This window comes from Chiloscyllium plagiosum, unplaced genomic scaffold (genome assembly GCF_037043375.1).
Source record: "Chiloscyllium plagiosum isolate Xiang-an unplaced genomic scaffold, Cpla_swu_hap1 HiC_scaffold_49, whole genome shotgun sequence".
Classification (NCBI taxonomy): Eukaryota; Metazoa; Chordata; class Chondrichthyes; order Orectolobiformes; family Hemiscylliidae; genus Chiloscyllium; species Chiloscyllium plagiosum.
The window spans coordinates 12,438,209-12,454,044 of NW_028270187.1; the positions used below are offsets into that span (position 1 = coordinate 12,438,209).

The 15,836-nt window shown below is 44.7% G+C and overlaps 1 long non-coding RNA gene across 4 annotated transcripts in view; it reads right to left on the reverse strand.

The window, feature by feature from the left end:
- Positions 1 to 4,470, reverse strand: part of LOC122544646 (uncharacterized) — a 57,781-nt gene extending 53,311 nt beyond the window's left edge. For 2 of the 4 annotated variants that reach the window (XR_015755264.1, XR_015755262.1), the window contains exon 1: positions 1,816 to 2,230. This is a non-coding gene — a long non-coding RNA (uncharacterized LOC122544646). Of the gene's footprint in view, positions 1 to 1,815; positions 2,232 to 4,298 lie in introns of those variants that run through there. The other 2 variants (XR_015755263.1, XR_015755265.1) reach the window with 2 other exon arrangements.
- Positions 4,471 to 15,836: the final 11,366 nt, after the last annotated feature.

Here is a 15,836-nt window from a genome sequence, read left to right on the forward strand (position 1 = left end):
ACAGGTGGTAGAGAGAATGGATGTGGTGTCAATTAAGCAGGGGCTGTGTTGTCCCCGGATGGTGTTCGGCTTCTCAAGTGTGGTCTACAAGGTGCACTGCAGAAGTGACTGAGTGAGTGCACACGTGAAAGTATGTGTATGTGTCAATGAGAATGTGTGTGTGTGAGTGTCTCTCTCTCTCTCACAGACATGCACACTTTCACATTCTCACTCAAACGCACTCATACACATACTCTCTCATACGCAGACACTCATACATTATGTGAGCAACGTCAGTTTGAAACCCACATCGAGTGCCAACTGGAGAATGATCGCCAGGGTTACCTGCTGGAGTGTCTCACCCATCTTGTTTTCAATTCTGGAGTTTAATGGGAAGAAATATGAGGAGAGAAAGGATCAGAAACAGGGGACAATGAGTACTGCCATCTCAGTGCTGTTTGCCTGTGCTGGATTCAGAGAGGAATTTCCTGTCAATGACACCATCCCTTCAGCAAACACCAACCCCAGTATTTCCTGTTCCCTGTTGCCCTGACCCCCTGCCAACACGCGTGTCTGTAAAATTCTCTCCAAACCCTCACCATTGCACTAACATCATTGTTTCTGTGCAGCCTCTCTCATTAACAATATCCCACCGATCCAACCCAAACTATTCCATGCTAAACTCAAAAGATCGCTCTGCACCAACTCTCTCTAAATTGTCAACTAGAAATTACTGTCCTCATTTTCACGGCCTGCATATATCGAGGCAAAACTTCCCTTGTCCTCCACCTGTCAGCGGCAATTGGGCCATTCACAGAGAAACATCAAACATATCATTGGGGTAAGGCCATTCAGCTCCTCTAGCCTGCTCCGCCCATTCAAAGGGATCATGGCTGATCACCCAACACAGTCCCTTGTCTCCCGCACTCTCTCTTTACCCCCTAAGAACTCAATCCAACTCCTTCCTGAACAACATTCAGTATTCTGGCGCTGATGCTTTCTGTGGCAGAGAATTCTACAGGCTCCCCACTCTCTGGGTGAAGACATTTCTCCCCATCTCAGTCCCACTCCATTTCTTTTTGACCATGAACCCCTGGTTCTGGACTCTCCGCCCAGTCACCGGGAACACCCTCCCCGTGTTTACTCTGTTTCGTCCTTGTTCAAATTTATAGGTTTCTATGAGATTCCCCCTTAATTCTTCTAAACTCCAGTGAATATCATCCTAACCATTCCAGTCTCTCTCCATCTGTCAGTCCTGCCATCCCAGGAATCATTCTGGGAAACCTTCACTGCACTCTCTCCATAGGCACAATATCCTTCCTCAAATAAGGAAACTTCCCTTGTCCTCCAACTGTCAGCAGCAACTGGGCCATTCACAGAGAAACATCGAAAATATAATCAGGGGAGGCCATTCTGTGCACATGGTTCTCCAGAGTGGGGTCTCACTCTGTTCAATTGTAATGAGACATCCCTGCACATAGACTCAAATCCTCTCACTATGAAGGCCTCCCAAAATCTGAGAAAGGATATTACTCTCTCTCTCCCTTCCCCCCACAGATGCTGCTGACCTGCTGAGTTTCTGAAGTAATTTTTTAGAGTGTTCCCGTCAAGACTTCAGCTAGACTCCAGTGAAGAACGAGTACAGATCAAAGATGAAGAATGGATTACCTGGCTCTGTGAGGTTGATGGAATTCCTGGTCACATTAAATATTGTTCCAATCCCTGGTGATCGCAACAAGGTATCTGCCTTGGTGCTGGGACTGGAAGGATTCAATGGCCAGCTCTCTCCTGTCTGAACTATAGTTGTAATTCCCACTGGCATCCTTTAAGGCTTACCTTTGAAAGTACCATTGAAAGTACGGGCCTGTACCTCGACACACTCAAATAAGACGATTCCTAATCAGAACCTCCATTTTATTGACTCTGGGGGGTGAGGAAAACCCCAGCAACAGGAACTGGAACAAAACAAGACAAAGAGGAAATAAAAGATTGGATGTTGAAATTGTCTTTCTTTTCGCAGATGTTATCTTCTATGACAGGATAATGACTGACAGAAAGGAGAAATAAAACAACTGAGATTTCACATCGTTGCAAATTTTCCATCTGTTGTAAAATCTACACTTCGAAAGATTTGTGTTAACTATGGATGGTCAAATGGTACATCATCCAACCATTGCCCTCTTGATGTTCAATGGTATTACCATCACTGTCCCCAACCCCTGCAGTATCAAATCTTGGGGGTTACAATCACTGTCCCCACTGCCCCACAGTATCAACATCCCAGGAGTTACTGTCACTGTCCCCACCCCCACCACACATTCAACATTCTGGGGGTTACTGTCACTGTTCCCACCCCCAAACCACATTCAACATCCTGGGAGTTACCGTCATTGTCCCCACCCACACCGCACTGTCAATCCTGGAGGTTACTCACAGTCGCCCCCACACCCACACTGTCAACATCCTGGGAGTTACCATCACTGTCCCCACCCCCACCTCCTGGGGTTACCGTTACTGTCCCCATCCCGCACCCCACTTTGAACATCTTCCATGCTAGTTAAAAGCAACCATCTCTCTGTTCTCCAATACCAGACTCCCAGTTGTAAGGTCACAGAACGGAAACAGGCCCTTTGGCCCAACTCGTCCGTGCTCACGAAGTCTCCAAACAGAACTTGCTGCATTTGCTTGTGTTTGGCCCATATCCGTCAAAACTTTTCCTATCCATGTATTTTTCCAAATGTCTCTTAAAGGTTGTTATTGTACCCACTTCTACCACTTCCTCTGGCAGTTCATTCCAAAAAACACACAACTGTCTGTGTGATAAAGTTATCCCTTTTACATCTTTTCCTTCTCGCTTTAAACCAATGTCCTCTAGTTTTGGACTCCCTGCCCTGGGGAAATGACCTTGACTATTCACTTTATCCAAGCCCCTATTTCTGCAGCAATATACATATGAAACATCAAAGACCACTTAATGTGAGTCTAGCCTTAGACTGCAAGTACACATCTAAATCGTTCTCCAATGTGATGAGGATTTCTGCCTCTCACACCCTTACAGGCAGTGAGTTCCAGATTCCCTCCCCCGTTGAGTGAAAATGTTTTCCCTCACATCCCCTTTGAAACCTCCTACCCCTTACCTTAAATCTATGCCCCTCCCCCAGTCATTGATCCCTCCTTTAAGAGGGCAGGGGAGGTTTCTTCCTGTCTACCCTATCTACACCCCTCATCATTTTATACAGCTCAATCATGTCCCACACTCTCAATCTGCTCTGCTTGAAGGAAAACAACCCCAGTCTGTCCAATCTCTCTCCATCACCGAAACCCTCCAGCCCCCAAGACAATAACCTGGTAAATCTCTCTCTGCATGCTTCATCCAGTGCTATCACATTGCTGTGATAATGTTAATTTGTATAGAGTTGCTTAAAAACTCACTGAAATGGTGATAAATTTGCTGTTCAGGAGAGAATCTGCCTGCTGGTTAGAAACAGCACAGTGCTAATTGCCCTTTTGACATTTGCTGATGTTGATGATTGTGTGTACGGTTCTGCAGTGGTTGGAGTACTCCCACTAAATCTCCTCACCATCCTTGTAGAAAATACATTGAATTGGGGTCGAAACGACTGGTTTAACAAGGTGCTGTCTCCCTCCATTACCTCATTTCCCGTGTGGACACTCAGCTCTAGGACTGACACAGGGATGTCTGTGATTAAACCAAACTGTTAGGCACTTTTCTAAGGCAGGAGTTGTTTTCAACAACAAACAGTACTCCCACCATACAGTCAGAGAGAGTTAGAGTCACAGGGTCAGAGAGAATCAGAGGGTCACAGAGAGGCAGGGAGAAACAGAGACATAGACACACAGGGGCATATAGAGTTATATAGAAACATAGTCAGAGTTAGAAAAAGGCACAGGATCACAGCGTCATCGAGATTAATCGACATAGAGTTAAAGCAAGTCATAGACAGTCCAACAGAGAGAGATAGAGACCTCGCGGTCTGTACAATATACCTCACCGGAGGGGGGGGGATCTCTCCTGTGCCCCTCCACCCCCCAATAACCACCATCCTGACCCTCGGGAACGGGACATGTTGACACAGTCCGCTCTCCCTCGGCGCTTTTCCTTCCCGCGTGGCCCCGGCGCCATTTTAGCTTCAGGCCCCGCGCGAGATGGCGGTTAACGGCCGCCTCGTGCCCCAAGTGACCGTTAGCAGCTGCTTCAGGGGAAAGGCTCTTTAAAGGGACAACCCTTTCAGGAGAGAGAAACAACAGGGCCGGCTCCGGGACTCGCCAAACTCAATAATAATGACAAATACACACACAGACAGAGAGGTGGGAGTGAACAAGAAATTGTGCGGCGGCACATCAAGACCAAAGGCCACTCTCCCGAAGGACGGCTGCCCCGGACTCGAAACGTTGACTCCGCTTTCTCTCTGTCTGTCTCTGGACAGATGCTGCCAGGCCTGAAGCACAAACAAGGTCCTCGGGGGTGAGTCCGAGTTCAGGATCCTGTTAAGGTTCGGTTGGCAGATGGATGACAGTGTGGGAGGGTATGCAATGGGATTAGAAAAATAGAGGCGGAGTGTTAGAAACGAAAATCGCTTCTCAATAATCGCTCTAGACAAATTCAGGAAAACAAAGTTTTATTAACAAGTCAAGTCTGCAGAGTCGGGCACCCTTAAAAAAAAAGGCGCGCTGAGGCTTACAAAGTCTCCCATTATATACAGCACAAGTCCCTCCTCTCCTTGGCTCCAACAAGCCATGAGGTTCACATTCTTAAAAACATCATTATTCTTATCACAAAGTCTGCAACAAAAGGCTCCAGAGTCTCCAAAGTCGTTGTTTTTCTCACCCTGTAGTCTTATCAGTCAAAGGCTTTAATCTGTAACAGATGTCTCTCGAGTCGTTCCCCTATCCTGGAGTCTTATCAGTCAAGGACTCATCCTTCCCGCCTGTGTTAATGGTTCCATCAATCAAGGGCCTGTTTGTTTTTACTCTGCTCACAAATTGTCAGCATTCTGCACAATTTAAACTAGCCTGTTTGTTTTTACTCTGCTCACAAATTGTCAGCATTCTGCACAATTTAAACTATTCTACTTTTGAGTATATAAAATGTTCTAGAAAAGAAACAAAAGTTTTGTCTTTTATTATAGACCAGTCTGTGGTCCAGGCACATCTTAAAGTTTAAACCGAAATTACCTCTCACACGGAGACTGTTTCCTAAATGGGGAAAGGTTTCGGAAATCTGAAGCACAAAGGGACTTGGGAGTCCGAGTTCAGGATTCTCTTCAGGTTAACAGGCAGGTTCAGTTGGCGGTGAGGAAGGCAAATGTAATGTCAGCATTAATTTCGGGAGGGTTAGAATACAAGAGCAGGGATGTACAGCTGAGGCTGTATAAGGCTCTGGTCAGACCACATTTGGATCATTGTGAGCAGTTTTGGGCCCCCTATCTAAGGAAGGATGTGCTGAACTTGGAAGGGGTCAGGAGGGGGTTTACAAGAAAAATCCCAGGGATGAAGCACTTCTCATATGAGGAGAGGTTGAGGACTCTGGTTCTTAACTCGATGGAGTTTAGAAAGATGAGAGAGAACCTGATTGAAACTTACAGAATATTGAGAGGTCCATTCATGCATCTGTCTAGATACATCTTTATTGATGCTATCATCTGGGAGAATGTCTCCGAACAAACAGACCGAGGGCGCGCCGGAAGACAGTTCCTTAAATGTGGCATTTCGGCTTGACACTGTGGTGAAGTAAGCATTTGGCATGCTTGCCTTCACTGGTCAGAGCACTGACGACAGGAGTTGGGGCATCATGTTATAGCTGTACAGGATGTTGGTGAGACCATTTTTAGAATACTGTGTACAGTCCTGGCCAACCTGCTGTTGAAAGGATGTCGTTAAGCTTGTAAGGTTATAGAAAAGATTTACAAAGATGTTATCATGGTTGCAGGGTTTGAGTTATAAGCAGAAGCTTCATAAGCTAGGAGCTTTTCTCCCCTGGAGCATTGGAGGCTGAGGGGTGACCTTATAGAGGTTATAAAATCACGAGGGGCACAGAAAAGGTAAATAGGTATAATCTTTTCCCCAATGTAGCGGTGTCCAAAGCTAGTGAGCATAGGTATAAGGTGAGAGGGGAAAGATTAAAAAGGGACCTGAGAGGCAAATTCATCACACAGAGGGCAGTGAATATATGGAATGAGCTGCCAGAGGAAGTGGTAGAGGCAGGTACAATTACATGGAAGAGACATTTGTAAAGGTACATGGATAAGAAAGGTGCAGAGAAATATGCGCCAAATGCAGATAAATGGGACGAGTTGAGTTTGGGCAACCTTGTCAGCATGGGCGAGTTGGGTTGAAGGGCCTGTTTCTGTGCTGCATGACTCTATGAAAATAGATGAGAATAACAAACTTTGCCTGAAAGACAATCAGAATGTACAGGAGGAGCTGTGAATATGTGGGGTCATTATACAGACCAATTTGTCTTGGGACAAGTCAAAAACTGACTCTGACAAATGTTATTTCTCTGTAGTCTGAACAGGATGTGGTCATCTCTGCCAAGATGGGAAGTAGATGCAATTCCAAAATGTCCTTGAACTAATCGATTTGCTCAGTCAGAAGGCAGTGAAGAGTTTGCAAAGGGTTAGGAATCACATGCAGAGCAGAGCGGGTAAGGAGGTCAGATTTCATTCCCTTAAGGACCACCACAGACAGGAACAGAAGAAGGCCATTCGGCCCCTTGAGCCTGCTCATCCATTCAATAGCATTGTGGCTGATGCACCATTCCTCACGCTCACTTTCCTGCACTTAACATGTAACCCTCAATTCCCTGGCTGATCAAGAATCTATCTATCCCACCCTTAAAACTACTCCCTGTCCCCACACACAGCTCTCTGGCAAGGAGTTCCAACGACATGCAACCCTCAGAAGAAACTCCTCCTCACTTCAATCATCAATTTTGAACCAGATGATTGTTTGTTCCTGACAACAGTCATCAACTCCAGATCTGTTTTTGTTTAAAATCGCTTTCCAAATCCACCACCTGCCAAAGCAAGATTCAAATTCACATCTGCAGGGCATATCCCGGGGAGCTGAAAACATATGATTTTGCTTCCCTATTATTTCAGAAACTGAAAGTGAATCTCATCAAAATTGAGACCGGAATAAATTGCCCCACAGCATTGAGCTAAACATTGATGTCGACAGAATCCATATAGTGTGGAAAGAGACCATTCAACCCATCCAATCTGTCCCAAGCCAGTGAAGAGGATCCCACTCAGTCCTGACCCTACCCCCCGTAACCCTGCATTAACCATGGCCAATCCCCCTAAGCTGTACATCATAGTATCCTACAGCGTGGAAGCAGGCCTTTTGGCCCATCAGCTGCATATATTGACCCTCTGAATAGCAACCAACCCAGACCCACCACCTCTCCAATCCCTGTAACACTGCATTTCCCATGACTAATCCTCCTATCGTGCATAACTCTCACACTATGGGCAACTTAGCAAGGCCACTCCATCTGAACTGCACAGCTTTGGACTGTGGGAGGAAACTAGAGCACCCGGAGAAAACCAATGCAGAGAAGGGGAGAATGTGCAAACTCCCAATAAACAGTTACCCAAGGCTAGAATTGTTCCTGGGTCCCTGGCGCTGTGAGGCGGCAATGGTAACCACTGTGCCACCCAATGTTTTTGCCAGTGGCCATGCCGGTGTTGGTTAGCTCAGTTGATTCTATAGTAGGCTTACAATGTACCGTCACATTAACAGCATGCGTTCAGTTGCTGCTCTGGTTGAGATTACTGTGAGTGATCATTCCCTGTGCTTTAGATGTGGTGTCCCTCAGGTTAAACCAAAAAACAGTTGTTTGCTTTTTCTCCCCCACACCTTTCTCTCTCTGTCTAATGAGACAATGGTGACTTTACATTAACCACTTGCTAAAACATAACTCTGCTGATTAAAAATTAACTGCCCTCTTTTTCACTGCAAAATAACTTGTATGTTTCCTTCCTGATGCACTATTGGAGTGAGCTGTAAATAAAAGAAAAGACACTTTGCCAACGGTACATATCTAAACGAAGTGGGAGAGGGTGCACAGGGAGAATGAGTGGGCGGCACGGTGGCACAGTGGTTAGCACTGCTGCCTCACAGCGCCGGAGACCTTTGTTCAATTCCTGCCTCAGGCGACTGACTGTGTGGAGTTTGCACGTTCTCCCTGTGTCTGCGTGGGTTTCCTCCGGGTGCTCTGGTTTCCTCCCACAGGAACAAAGATGTGCAGGTCAGGTGAATTGGCCATGCTAAATTGCCCGTAGTGTTAGGTAAGGAGTAAATGTAGGGGTATGGCTGGGTTACGCTTCGGCGGGTCGGTGTGGACTTGTTGGGCTGAAGAGCCTGTTTCCACGCTGTAATGTAATGTAATCTAAGCTAAACTTGTGGGAAACGTAAAATATGATCATAAAAGTTTACATTGATACTTGAAGAGAAAAAAATTTATGGGCGGCACGATGGCACAGTGGTTAGCACTGCTGCCTCACAGCGCCTGAGACCCGGGTTCAATTCCCGCCTCAGGCGACTGACTGTGTGGAGTTTGCACGTTCTCCCCGTGTCTGCATGGGTTTCCTCCGGGTGCTCCGGTTTCCTCCCACAGTCCAAAGATGTGCAGGTCAGGTGAATTGGCCATGCTAAATTGCCCGTAGTGTTAGGTAAGGAGTAAAGGTAGGGGTATGGGTGGGTTGCGCTTCGGCGGGTCGGTGTGGACTTGTTGGGCCGAAGGGCCTGTTTCCACACTGCAATGTAATGTAATGTAATGTAATCTAATCTAATCTAATCTAATTTCCAGCATATTGCCTTGGGCGCTGGAGAATTTCAGTGATTGAGAGGGGTTGGACAGGCTAGAGTTGTCCTTACAGCAGAGTAGATTGAAAGAGAGGGATGTATAAAATGATGAGGGATGAAGATGGGTGAGGCAGGAAGAAACTTCCCTGCTTGATGGAAGTGGGGAAAGGGTATAGATTGAAGGTAAGGGGCAGGAAGTTTTGAAGGGATGTGAGGAAAATCTTGTTCACCCAGAGGTGGTGTGCAATCTGGAAGTCACTGCCTGTAAGGGTGGGAGAGGCAGCAACTCTCATCACATTGAAGGAGGATTTAAATGTGCACTTGTGACACCAAGACGATGGAGCCAAATGCTGGGGAAATGGGATAAGAGAGTATCGAGGTGGTTGTTTGTGACCAGCACAGACTCTGGATGCAGACTTCTCGGAAATTATGACTAACTCACTTTGAGATGTGTAAACTACATTCAAGATACCATCTAGCGTGACTTTGTACTTTTCATGTTCAGAGATGAGAGGTTTGTCATCGAAAGAGAGATTCAGCAATTAAGGCCAATATGCTGTGAAGTTTAGAGGAGTAAGGGAGATCCAACTGAGGGATATAGGGTGGTAAAGGAGGTGGGATTGACAAAGGAGACAGAGGATGTTTCCTCAGGTGTGACAATTTAGAACGAGAGGGTCATTGTTTCAGGAGAAGGGGGTGGAACAGATTGAATCAAGAGATGTTGAGAAATGGATTCTCTCCAAGGCAGAGGGGGTGGAAATCTCTGGGAATTCACTTCCCAGTATGTGGGTGCATGTTGGGACACTGAATAAATTGAAGGGGGGGGACAGACAGATTGTTAATCAGTCCTTCCAACGCTTCCAGAGATTTGTTTTTGTGGATCTTCCCAATCAGATGAGTACCAGCATGAATGCTGACCAGTACGTGATGATGAAGGATTAGCAGCTCACAGATTCACATTCACCATTCAATAGACTTGACCCGATCTCTGCATATTCGAAATTTCTTGCAGGTCTGTCCTCACTCATACCCTCAGCTCGATTTCTCATCACCTCACTTGGAATGAAATATTTCTAGACCATTACCCAACCAGGTTCCAATCCCGCTTGTGACAACAATTTGCTACTGTTCGCGTGCAAAAATCCCTGACAATGAGGTCACTGAGCCAAGGTCCCAAGGAATTACCTCCTGGAATTGTCTGGAATCTGGTTCAGAACTTTTATGTTCATAGAATCATAAACTTTTATTGTATGGAAGGAGGTCACTCGTGTCTGTACCAGCTCCTGAAAGCTAGTCCCACTCTCCAGCCTTATCTCTGTAGCCCACTCGCATTATCCCTTTCAAATTTATATCCAGCTCTCATTTCGATCCTCCTATGGAATCTGCCTCCCAAGCAGCACATTCCAAACTCAACAACCCAATAAGTTTCTCCTCATCTCAGTGTCTTACTGACAATCTTGAAATTCGTTTTAGCCAGTTACTAATAAACCAATGAATGGGAAGCAATAACTTGCTTTCCTGTCCGAATTGTTCAAATTTTCAACACCTCAATAAGGTCACCACTTCATCTTCTCTGCTCGAAAGAGAATAAGCTGAATCTCCTGAACCTTTCCCTGTATCTAAAATCCCTCATCGTTGGTATCATTCCCATACACCTCCTTCACGCTGTCTGCAGGATCTGAATAGCCTTCCTTAAATAAGGTGTCCAGAACAGAACAAAACCAGCCTGGGTAATAGAGTGTCAATTCCCTTTGTCAAATGTATTTCTAAATTCAGCTTCTGTTGCTGGTGATGGTAAGGTGTTATACACTTGCAAAGAAATACCCAACAAATCAAAGGTTTATCTCCAATATGATCTCCGATTCTCCATTCAAGACTTGTGCTGTCACCGGAATTAATTTCTTTTCTGCCCTCTGCTTTGAGTTGGGTCAGCTCATTTGGCTGGATGGCTGGTTTGAAATGTGGATAAAGATTGGCAGCATGGGTTTGAATCTCTCACTGGCTGACGTTATCATGAAGGACTCTCCTTCATCTGTTCGCCTTGTGTGAGGCATGGCAACCCTCAGGTTAAACCACCACCTATCAGTCATCACTCTCTCCTCTCGCTTTCTCTCTCTGACACTCCACCTGAGATCCACCAGTGTCTTGTACAACTTCAACATCACTCCCTTGTTCTTGGTCTCTGTGCCCCTATTAATAAAGCCGAGGATGCTGTGTGTTTTATTAACTGCTCTCGTCCTGTTATGCCACCTTCACTGATCTTTGGACGTATATCCCCAGGCTCTCTCTGCTCCTGCACCCGCTTTAGTTTTTTTTACCCCCCTAAATGTATTATCTTTTTTTTTCAACCAACTTCATTCGCCAAATTTGTGTTGAATCAATTTTGTTTTTATTTTTGAATGTTCATAAATTAAAACCTATTTTGTTAAATCAAACTTCATTTTCTCCATCCTAGTTGTTTTGCTACTAACAATATAGCTCCACAAGAACATACAGTCTAGGATCAGGTTGAGTCCATTTAACCCCTTAGGAACCTGCTCTGCGATCCCATCTCAGCCTCAACTCCACATTCCTGCAAACACTCGCTTTGACCCATCCCTGATTAACAATCTGTCTGTCTCCTCCAATTTATGCAGTGTCCTGGGTGGTGAGTGGTGGGGGTAGTGATCCCACAGATTTACAACCCCTTCCTCATTTGAGAGAATTCATTCCTCCTTATCTCTGTTTTCAATCTGCCCAGCTCCTTATCCTGAACCGATAACCTCTCGTTCTAGATTCTCCCACAAGAGCAAACATCCTCTCTTCATCTCCTTTAGCATCTGATAGCCCTCAGTTAGTTTTCCTCTCTTCCAAACTCCAGAGAAACCGCTCAGTCTCTTGTCTAAGGCAAATCCTTCATTGCTGGTAATGATTGGGTGAATCTCTTCTGAACTGCCTCTGGCCTCAAGAGATCAAAATTGTACCAGTCTCTTCTCATAAGACTAACCTTTTCATCTTGGCAATCAATTCAGTGATTTCCTTTGAACTCTCTTGAACTCAACTACATCCCTCCTCAAGGAATGGGACCAAAACTGTCCACAGTAGTCTGGATTTGGAAACCTCAATCCCTTTTACAGATGTAGCAACAATTACCTACTTCCCTACTCAATTCCTTTCGCAATAAATGCCTTCCTTGTGCCCTGCTGTAGCTTTTGCACTGATATTTTGAACTTTCTCTCCTATTCAAATGATAACTTGCCTTTTTCAATTCTTCCAACTTCCTATTACTCCACTTTGACAGAACTGTGAACTTGAACTCCAAGTTCCCTCTATTCCACTACACTCCTTAAGGCTTTATAATTCACCATGAAACTTCTACCTTGATTTGTCTTTCCAAAATACAAGACCTCACACACTCAAAGCTATGCTGACCATTCCATATCAAACCTGATCTTTCCAAATGCATGTAAATCATATCTCAGAATCTTCAAGTGATTTACCTAAGATAGATTAAGGCTTAATGGTCTATAGTTCCCAAGTTTTTCTTTGTAACCATTCTTGAATAATGATACGTTTGCCACCCTCCACTCTTCTGTGACCTCACCTGTGGCTAAATATCAGTCAGGACCCCTGCAATTTCTTCTCCAGCCTGTTGCAGTGAGGACCTAGAAATTGGACAAACTAACGGATATAAGGGCAGACCAGTTTTCTGGCCCTAACGGATTGCATCTGAGGGGACTAAAAGAGATGGCGCTCTTGGTAATTTTGTAAACTAAGCTGGACTCTGGGGCAGTTCCAGCAGATTGGAAAACAGCAAATGTGATGCCACTGTTTAAGAAGCGAGGTAGAGAAAACAAATGGGGAATTATAGACCAGTTAGCTTAACATATGTAGTGGCAAGATGCTCGAGTCTATTATCAAGGAAGTAATAGCAAGGCATCTCGATAGAAATTGTCCTAATCGCCAGGCACAGCAGATTATGCTTAATTAATCTTCTCGAATACTATGAAGACTTTATAAGTACGCTGAACAATGGACCAAGTGGATGTGATATATCTAGATCTCCATAAGGCATTCTACAAGGTGCTGTGCAAAAGGCTGCTGCATTAGATGAAGGTGCACGGCGTTACAGGCAATCCATTAGCATGTACAGAGAGTTGGTTAACTAACAGGAAGCAAAGAGTGGAGAAATTTGAATGCTTTTCTGGTTGGCAATCAAGGACTAGTGGTGTGCATCAGGGATCAGTGTTAGGACTGCAATTGTTTACGATTTATACCGATGGTGTGGAGTTGGGGATCACATGTAGTGTGTTAAAGTTTGCAGATGACAAACGTTTAGAGGCATATGTTCAAGTTTGTGGGTGAAGGTCTGGCAGATGGAGTAGAATGTTGGTAAATGTGAAGTCATCCATTTTAGTGGCAATAATAGTAAAAAGGACTAATATTTGAACAGTAAAAATTTGCAGTAAGCTACTGTGCAGTGGGACTTGGGGTTTCCTTGAGCATAAATCGCAGAAGGCTGGTCTGCGGATGCAACAGGTAAATACTAAGGCAAATGGAATATTGTCCTTTATTGGTGGAGGGATTGAGTTTAAAAGCAGGGTGGATATGTTGTGGCTGTATAAGGTGTTGGTGAGTCACATCTAGAGTACTGTGTGCAGTTTTGGTCTCCTTACTTGAGAAAGGAGGTACTGGCACTAAAGGGGGTGCAGAGGAGGCTCACTAGGTTCTTGAGTTGAGGGGGTTGCTTTAAGAGGAGAGACTGAGTCGGCTGGGATTATAATCATTGGAATTTAGAAGGTTGGTGGGGGACGAATCTTACAGAAACATATAAAATTATGAAGGGAATAGATGAGATTGAAGCAGAATGAAAGTTGCCACTGGCGGGTGAACCTAGAACAAGAGGGCATTGACTCAAAATTAGGGGCAGCAGATTTAGGACTGAATTGAAAAGGAATTTCTTCACCCAGAGGGTTGTGAATTTGTAGAATTCCCTGCCCAGTGAAGAAGTTGAGGTTTCCTCATTGAATGTTTTTAAAGCTAAGATAATGTTTTGAAGAGTAAAGGAATTCAGGGTTATGGTGAGAGGCTGGGTAAGTAGAGCTGAGGCTGGTAAAAGATCAGCCATGACCTTATTGAATGGCAGAGCAGGTTCAAAGGGCCAGATTCCAACTCTTACTCCGGGTTCTTATGTTTGTAATTCTTAGTGGTCAATCATCCCAAACCTAGAACATCACTGCAGGAGTTTCTCAGGTTAGTACCCTTGGCCCAATCGCTCTGAGCTGCCTCGATGACTTTACGTTTGAATGAAAGTCCAAGTTGGTACTCTGATTACACAATATGTAGCACCATTTGAGACACCTCAGGCACACGAGCAATCTCTGGCCTAACATTGTAAAAGAAGATCAGTCACATGGAACATGTTTTATGTAACAGAACATCTCAACATCCTTCAGGAGAGTTTGCAAAATAAACATTGGGCACTGACACATTGAATGGTATTCCCTTGAATGACAAAGTTTGATTGCAGGACAAGTTTTGAACAAATATTAACAAGGAGAGAGGCAGACTGGTTAAGGGATGGAATATCAGAACGTCCTGCTCAGGCAAGGCTATAATGGAGTAATGACAGTCAGAGATGCTAAAGTTGACAGAATGAGTGGAATGCAGCTATCTCAGTGAGGAAGTGCAGGTAACAGAGGCAGGGAGCAACACAGCCCAATACGCAGATATCACAGAGTTACGGACTAGATATTACAATGATCAAGAGGGATTTTGCAATTTTTAACTGGAGCAAATTTCTGCTCATAGAAGCAGTAGCTTACTGGATTATTGGCAGACTATTAAACTGGGGATCTAGGTAATGTTTGGGGGATCTGGTTTTGATATCCACTATGACAGATGATGGAATTTGAATTCAATGAAAATCTGGAATTAAAAAAATAATGATGACCTGGTTGATTGTTGGAAAATCCCACTTGGTACACTGAAGTCCTTTAAAGGAAGGAAATCCTGTCCATACCCAGTCTGCTGTATGTGATTTGAGATCCACAGCAATGTGGTTGGCTCTTAACTGCCTTGGATGAGCGAGTGATGCCCACATCCTGTGACTCAATAAATCAATAAAACATCCAGTGCTGTAGAATACACTGTCTGATAATTTAGCAACAGTGGAATAACGGAGACATTGGGTAATGTCAGCGGATGTGTGAAAACTAATGCCATGTCTTTGGATGAGCTCACCTCATGGTTTTGTGTGGTTGAGAATAGCAGGAGCTAGGGATAGGCTCCTCTCTTGGGGGTTACCAAGTTCGAGGTTTTTGGAAAGGAAAGGGAGTTTGGAAATGAGGCCACGTTGGTTTTTACTGGATGGATGATAATGGTGGAATTAAAGTGACAGGGACCTTACCAGACAAGAGCAAGAACTGTTACCAATATCAGTGAATGGGAGGAGGCTGGATGCTTGACAATTGAGTGGGAAAATGGTCAAGAGACGAGAAGTTGGTTCTGATGGACAAGAGGAGCTCCCAAGGTAGGAGAGGAGCTGGAGGAAGTTGAGTATTCAGGACTCTGACAAAGTGGAACTTCAGAGACAGTTTCAGGGAAAGGAGGGACATGGAAGAGACAGCTGCTCAGATGATCTCAATCTGAATGACAAAGCAATTGCATGAGCTCCTTTATAAGATGGAGGAGAGAGAAAAGGAAACTTTTCAAAAGCAAGTGCGAAGGACGTTAGAAAGTGTTAGCGAGCTGGGTGTTCACCACAAATTTGATATTTGACTTTTTTTAACACCTGTAACCAAGCTAGAATTTCCACACAGTCAATTGAGAAAGACTACAATGAATCAAATTGGATGCTGGATGTGATCAACAGCAAATTCCAACTCCTTCAGTTATGGAAGTTACTCTGGCAGTTATGTAGTTATCTTAGTGTTGTAATGCATGCCTGGTATCATATTACAGGGCTCCAGTAACAGATAATGATAGTGAATTGTGATAGATTAGCCGAATCGCCGGTACATAAGCTAATGCTGAAGACAGTGAGG